Genomic DNA, 6938 nt, shown 5'->3' with positions numbered 1-6938 from the left:
CGGGGCGAGTCTGATATGGGCTTCGTGGGCCCGGCGGCGGCGGGAGAGAGTGAGGGCCGGCGGGGACACGTGGCGGCCCGTGGTTGGCTGCGGTGGTGGGGCAAACGTGTCCGGCGAGGGAGTGGACATGTCCGGCGGCGCGAGGGGAGCGGGGATAGGGTTTGGATCCGAAAATGGAGGGGGAGGGGCGTTTTTATAGGTAGAGGGAGCTAGGGGAGTCCAAATGGGGAGCGGTTTTCGCCCACACGATCATGATCTAACGACTAAGAGCATGGAGTGGGTTTGGCTGGGTTAGGTGGGCTTTGTGGAGGGGGTGCTGGGCTGCAAATAGAAGGGGGTTATGGTTAGCGCGGTTAACCGTTGGGGCATCAAACGACCTCCAAATGGAATGAAATTTGACGGGCGGTCTACCGGTGCTATACCAAGGCCACTTGGCATATCTCGGCCCATTCTGAGAACGTTTTTCACCCGCTCACAAAACAAGGTCTGAGAGGTGCAACGGGCGCGTGCGAGTGTGTCTGTGCTCAGAACGGACAATGGAGAGAACCGACGGAGCCCGAATGGATGCAAGTTTTGAAAAACATGCAGATGAAATGCAGATGATGACATGGCAAAATATAACACGCAAGCAAATGATATGGCAACAACAACGAAGAGCTGGAAGACACCTGGCACATCGAATCCGGGGCGTTACAACTCTCCTCCACTAGCAAGATATCTCGTCCCGAGATATTAGGAACGAGACGGGAAAGAAAGAGGAAGAGGTGAAGTAAGAATGCAAGAGAAAAGATGAAACAAGTCGATATCACTCGGTTAGAAAAGATGAATGGCAAATATGACGAGAATCAAATGCTCATGGAAACAAGATAGACTCTGAAACCACTCTGGTTAGAACAAGATAGAAAAGGAATGGATAAAAGAATTCCGGCAACACTCCGACTGAAAATGGAAGGATTAGAACATGACTTCACCCAATGAGATGGCACTTGACGAGATGAACAATGCAATGCCTCCGGAATAATTGAAATAGTGCAATGAAAAGAACTTAGAAGGAAGGATTGAATGAAGTTGTTGAGAACATCAACAATGAAAGAATAAGCTTGTTGTGGACTTATCAAAACAACTCAAAACTTGAGGTGAAATTATAGCACAACCAATGTCTGAATAGCTGAGAAGAACGAAGAAATGCAAAACTCCACTTCAGGAGAAAAGGAAGAATTATTTGCACTTCGAGACGCGAGAAGAAAAGATACTTGAACTCCTCCAACAAAATCTTGATGAAAACTTGAAAGAATGAATTAAGTCCTAAAGAACCACCATGAAGAACTCTGGTGACAAAAGGATGATAAGATAGAATGAAGGAAGAAGAATAAGATGGGCCTTGCGGTGATTTAGATGGAGGTTCTAACGAAATGGCCGAGTAATTTGAACTCCGGAAAAGAAAAGATGAAAACACTTGGAACTAGAATTTATTCATCAAGAACAGACTCCGAGGAAGGGATTACTCACTTGGATGAAATAAGAATAAGATTTATTGTATGCTTATCCTTCATCAAATTAAATTGATGACAAGCCACAGATTTTGCATACCACTTATTCTTGTTGAAAAGGATTAAGGGGGGTATATCACAAAACTTGAGGAAGTCTTCATGAACCACCGGTAGGATTGGAAAGAAGGAATGAATTAATATGATAATCAAAGAAAAAGAATCTTGAACGAACCACCGTAAGAATTCAAAAATGACTGCTGACAGGGAATGGATCACCGGGAATAATTAGAATAAAAAATATGCTTGGGGGGATTTAGATACAAGGAAACGGGAAGAACTCGAGCTGATTAAAGAACATTTGAACGAAGCGCCGGGATAAATAGAGAACGATAACTGGATGATGGCCTTTGGTCAAAAGAAATGGGAAAACAACTTCTGACATACTCCGGATGGGTAAGAAAAGGAATATCTAACAAATGGAATAATTCGAGAGGATAACATGAAGCTAGAACCGCGAATCTTCGAGAGAACGGGCAAGATTTAGAGGAAAACTATTCTTCAATCTTTAACTGACGACGAGAAACACCACCAAAATTACTGAGATACTCCGGGAGAATGAAAAAAAGAAGAAGGGTTGAACCAAAGATGAAAAGAATTTGAACGAGATCTTGGAGAAGGCATGTGACTGATGGGAACCATTCTTATGTCACACTCGAAAAGAATTAGGAATGACTCCGGAATAATTAGAAGAGTCAGGTAAGATCCTGGGAAAATACCTATGGGTTAGGGCCCACTTAAGAGAAAACACCATTGAAAAGGATTGTTGAAGAGATAGATGATGCACCGAAACAATTGAAATATTTGAATGAGGTGATAAACTCGAATTAATTGGAACAGTGACGAATCTCCTGTGATGTCTTGAGCACTCCAGAAGGATAAACTGGCGAGAGGCGAACGAGCAGGGAAAACACTTGATCCAAGGGAAAGAATATGATCAACACCGAAAAAACTTGAGTTGAGTTCACCGGAAAAGAAAGAGATGAAGAATGACGAACGAGACGAGAATTCACCGGTTGAAACAATTGAGGGAAGACTGAAGAGATTCCACACGAATGAAATTGATGCTCAAAACAGACTCGGGCTCCGAGAAGAAGAGGGTGGGAGGGCAGGAAAACAAAGGCGACTTGGAAGGTAGAACCGACGAATAACTCGAAGAGTTGAAATAATTGAGGAAAGAAAGCAAAGACTTCGCACGAGTAGGATGGATACTCGATTACGGACTCCGTCTCCGAGAAGAAAAGGGGTGGGCGAGTGGGAAAAGAATACAACTGAGGACGACATTGAGAAAGAACCAAGGATTGATCTCGTAAAACAAAGAGGGTCGAATCAACTTGACGAGAAATGCACCGGATGAAAAGAGCTGAGAACCAACGATCGGAATACTAACCGCATGATCCTAAAGAAAATTTGAAAGGGAAGAGGAGTAACTCAAAACACCTACGTCAAGATTCCTCACCAGAGCGACGAAGGGGCCGAGGAGTAAAAAGAATTCCTACTCTCCGATATAACTAGACTCCCAAAATAGTTTTCTTCTAGACTCGACAACGGCCAAGCTACACGATCAAACAAGGGGGGCTCCTAAGGTCGGTCGAGGCTCTGATACCAACTTGTCACGCCCAATATGCGACCCTATCCTAAAGGAACTCGAAGGTCCCACCAAGAATAGAAATGCATATTGGAGACGCTTTTGCAAGGTGGATATCATTACATCGTACCATTACATAATAGTTGGGGATACATACAAGAGGCATATAAATGCCGCAAGGGTACAACAATACATCATACATAAGATCAACTTCCGACTATGGATGAAACACAAACAAAAGCTCAAACGACATCCACCCTGCTAGCCCAGGCTGCCGACCTGGAACCTATCCCCTGATCAAAGAAGAAGCAGAAGAAGAACTCCAAAACAAGTAAACATCGCTCTAGCGTCAAGATCATCGCATAACCTGTACCTGCAACTATTGTTGTAGTAATCTGTGAGCCACAAGGACTCAGCAATCCCATACCATGGGTATCAGGACTAGCAAAGCTTAATGGGTAAGGAATGGATAAGTGGTGAGGTTGCAGCAGCGGCTAAGCAAAATATGGTGGCTAACTTACGCAAATAAGAGCGAGAAGAGAAGCAAACAGAACGGTCGTGAAACTAACAATGATCAAGAAGTGATCCTGAAACAACTTATGTTCAAACATAACCCAAAATCGTGTTCTCTTCCCGGACTCCGCTGAAAAGAGACCATCACGTCTACACACGCGGTTGATGCGTTTTAATTAAGTCTAGTGTCAATTTCTCTACAATCGGATATTAACAAATTCCCATCTGCCACATAACCGCGGGCACGACTCTCGAAAGTTTATACCCTGCAGGGGTGTCCCAACTTAGCCCATCACAAGCTCTCATGGTCAACGAAGGATATTCCTTCTCCTAGGAAGACCCGATCAGTCTCGGAATCCCGATTTACAAGACATTTCGACAATGGTAAAACAAGACCAGCAAAGCCGCCCGATGTGCCGACAAATCCCGATAGGAGCTGCACATATCTCGTTCTCAGGGCACACCAGATGAACAGTACGTACAACTAAAACCAACCCTCAAGTTTCCCCGAGGTGGCGCTGCAAGTGGCTCTAGTTCGGACCAACACTCGAAGGAGCACTGGCCCGGGGGGGTTAAATAAAGATGACCCTCGGGCTCCGGAAACCCAAGGGAAAAAGGCTTAGGTAGGCAAATGGTAAAACCAAGGTTGCGCCTTGTTGCAGGAGTTTTATTCAAAGCAAACTGTCAAGGGGGTCCCATAAATCACCCAACCACGTAAGGAACGCAAAATCAAGGAACATAACACTGGCATGACGGAAACTAGGGCGGCAAGAGTGGAACAAAACACCAGGCATAAGGCCGAGCCTTCCACCCTTTACCAAGTATATAGATGCATTAATTAAATAAGAGATATTGTGATATCCCAACATAATCCTGTCCCTCATGGAGCAATCTTCAACTTCACCTGCAACTAACAATGCTATAAAAGGGGCTGAGCAAAGCGGTAACATAGCCAAGCAACGGTTTGCTAGGAAGGGTGAAAAGGTTAGAGGCTAACATGGCAATTTGGGGAGGCTTGATAAGCAAGTGATAGGTCGCGCAACATAGCGATAGAACGAAGCAACTAGCATAGCAATGATAGTAGTGAGATCCAGGGTAGCGGTCATCTTGCCTGAAATCCCGCTAGGAAGAAGAATGAGTCCATGAAGAAGATGAAGCCACGAAGACGAACCAAGAGTAGACGAACGAATCCTCATGATCGCAACGAAACATGAACTAACGAGAAGGAGCACAGCCGGAAAGAAGCAAACAACAAGGTAAACACACAACATGTAAACATGACATGATGCACAACCAATCATGATGTATGACCAAGGCTACATGAAGCTACTCATGGCAAGAGATGATGCATACAAGAGCAACATATCAAACCAAGTTTAAATGAGGCCGGAAACAACATATAACAAATCCGGTAAGTCCTCATAAGCAAATTTCGAAATTGCTCCAGATCTGAACAAACCTTATGTTCAAGTTGTTAACAAGCAAGTTAAGATGCACCAAGATGATCTACACGAGATTCTAGTCAAATTACATATAAAGTTCATTTAGTTCGGAGCTATGGCCTAGAAGATATGAGCAAAACAAGTTAACCATGGCATTGATGCAAAAGGCATGCAAACATCAAGCAAACACACTCAAAACATGAATGGAACAAGGTAATATGAAGCTACATGTAAAACTAAGCAAGGTTCTTATAGAGCACACTCCAAACGGAGCAACGGTGCAACACATACACTCCAAACAAGGTATAACAACAATCTGTCCAAAACAGCAACTAGGCATCTTGCAAGCATCATGAAAATATGCTACATCACCCCAACATGAATACATTTGGCATGGACGTGATGTATAAATGAAGAATAACAAAACATGAACACTGAGCTATCTCTAGAAATCACTAGAACATGCTCAAAAGGTCATGGCAAGATTGCAAACAATAGCAGTTTCACAGACTTAGCAGAAATCACTGAGCATGGCAGAAATAACATCAGGTTGCAATGTTTAGAGCTATCAAACAATATGCTACATGAAATTATCATGGCAATCAAAGGCATGGTATGCTAATACTAAAGACAAATAACAAAACTCCCTTACTGAACTAATTCCAAAGACCAACAGAAAACATGGTAGCATCCATGCAAACATGGCAAATGATATGACAGATTCAGAATAACAGTACATGGTAGGAACAACGATAAGTAAGCATGTTGGTGAGCTTGTACCATTTTCCACAGAGAATTTCATGGCATGAGAAGTCAAACAACAGTAAGGTGACATATTTATGGAGCTAAAAATGGCAATAGCATAGTCATAGGGTGCATGGATCACTAGCAAAGCACATGGCAAAATGGAACTTAATGTTAACAGGCTCACAACAACATTATTTAGCAATTTTGGAGCAAGATAACAACAAGCTACAGCAGGCTATAAATGCAACCAAGGGCATGTATGGATATATCATGACATGTATAACAAAACATCGTTAGTGACCATCTCCAGATTATGCATAGAATAACTTGTAGGAGCAGGTTTACATAGCAGCATGATATAATAGATTCAGTCTAGCAAAACAGTAACAACAAGTAGCCCACTTCACAAGCTTGATGCACTCACCACAAGGCACACCAAAATACATGGATTTCACCACTGTAAAGATGGCATGAATATGCTCCTAAAACATGTAGACATCATCCTCAAAAGATGCACACACAAAATGCAACGAAAAAGACAAAATAGTAAGTTATAACAGTCTCAGCAGGTTAACATCATATAAAACTCTTGAAACGATGACTAGAGCATCAAAATGAACTCAAACAAGCATGGCAAAATGGAATGCAATGAAGATCATCTCACAATTAACATTTTGACATATTACACGCACAAAACGGAGCTACATGCAAGAAGTTATGTCATGTCAAACTAGGCACCAGAATGTAGGAAAACGGGGACTTAGAAGAATTTTACCCTTGCGAAGAAAACTGGACGGTACGGAGCGGGACGAGGAGATCCGGGTCACGGGACAGCGTTTAGTTGACGGGGGTGGTGGATAGAGTCCCGATCCGGGGGACCTCGCCAGAGTTGGCCGGGGAGGTGGCCGGAGAGGAGGAAGACGACCGAAGAGAACGAAGGGGACCGGATCCGAGGCGCTCCTCGCCGGATCCGGCACTCACGGCGGCGGAGGGCGGGCGAGCGGGCGGCGGCGCACGGAGGAGGGATGGTGAGGTCCGGCGGCGGGGCGGCTCCCGCGGGTCGGCGGGGCGGAGCACGGCGGCGACCGGCGGGGCGAGGCG

This window comes from Triticum aestivum, chromosome 1B (assembly GCF_018294505.1).
Source record: "Triticum aestivum cultivar Chinese Spring chromosome 1B, IWGSC CS RefSeq v2.1, whole genome shotgun sequence".
Lineage (NCBI taxonomy): Eukaryota > Viridiplantae > Streptophyta > Magnoliopsida > Poales > Poaceae > Triticum > Triticum aestivum.
This window is presented reverse-complemented; position numbering follows the sequence as displayed.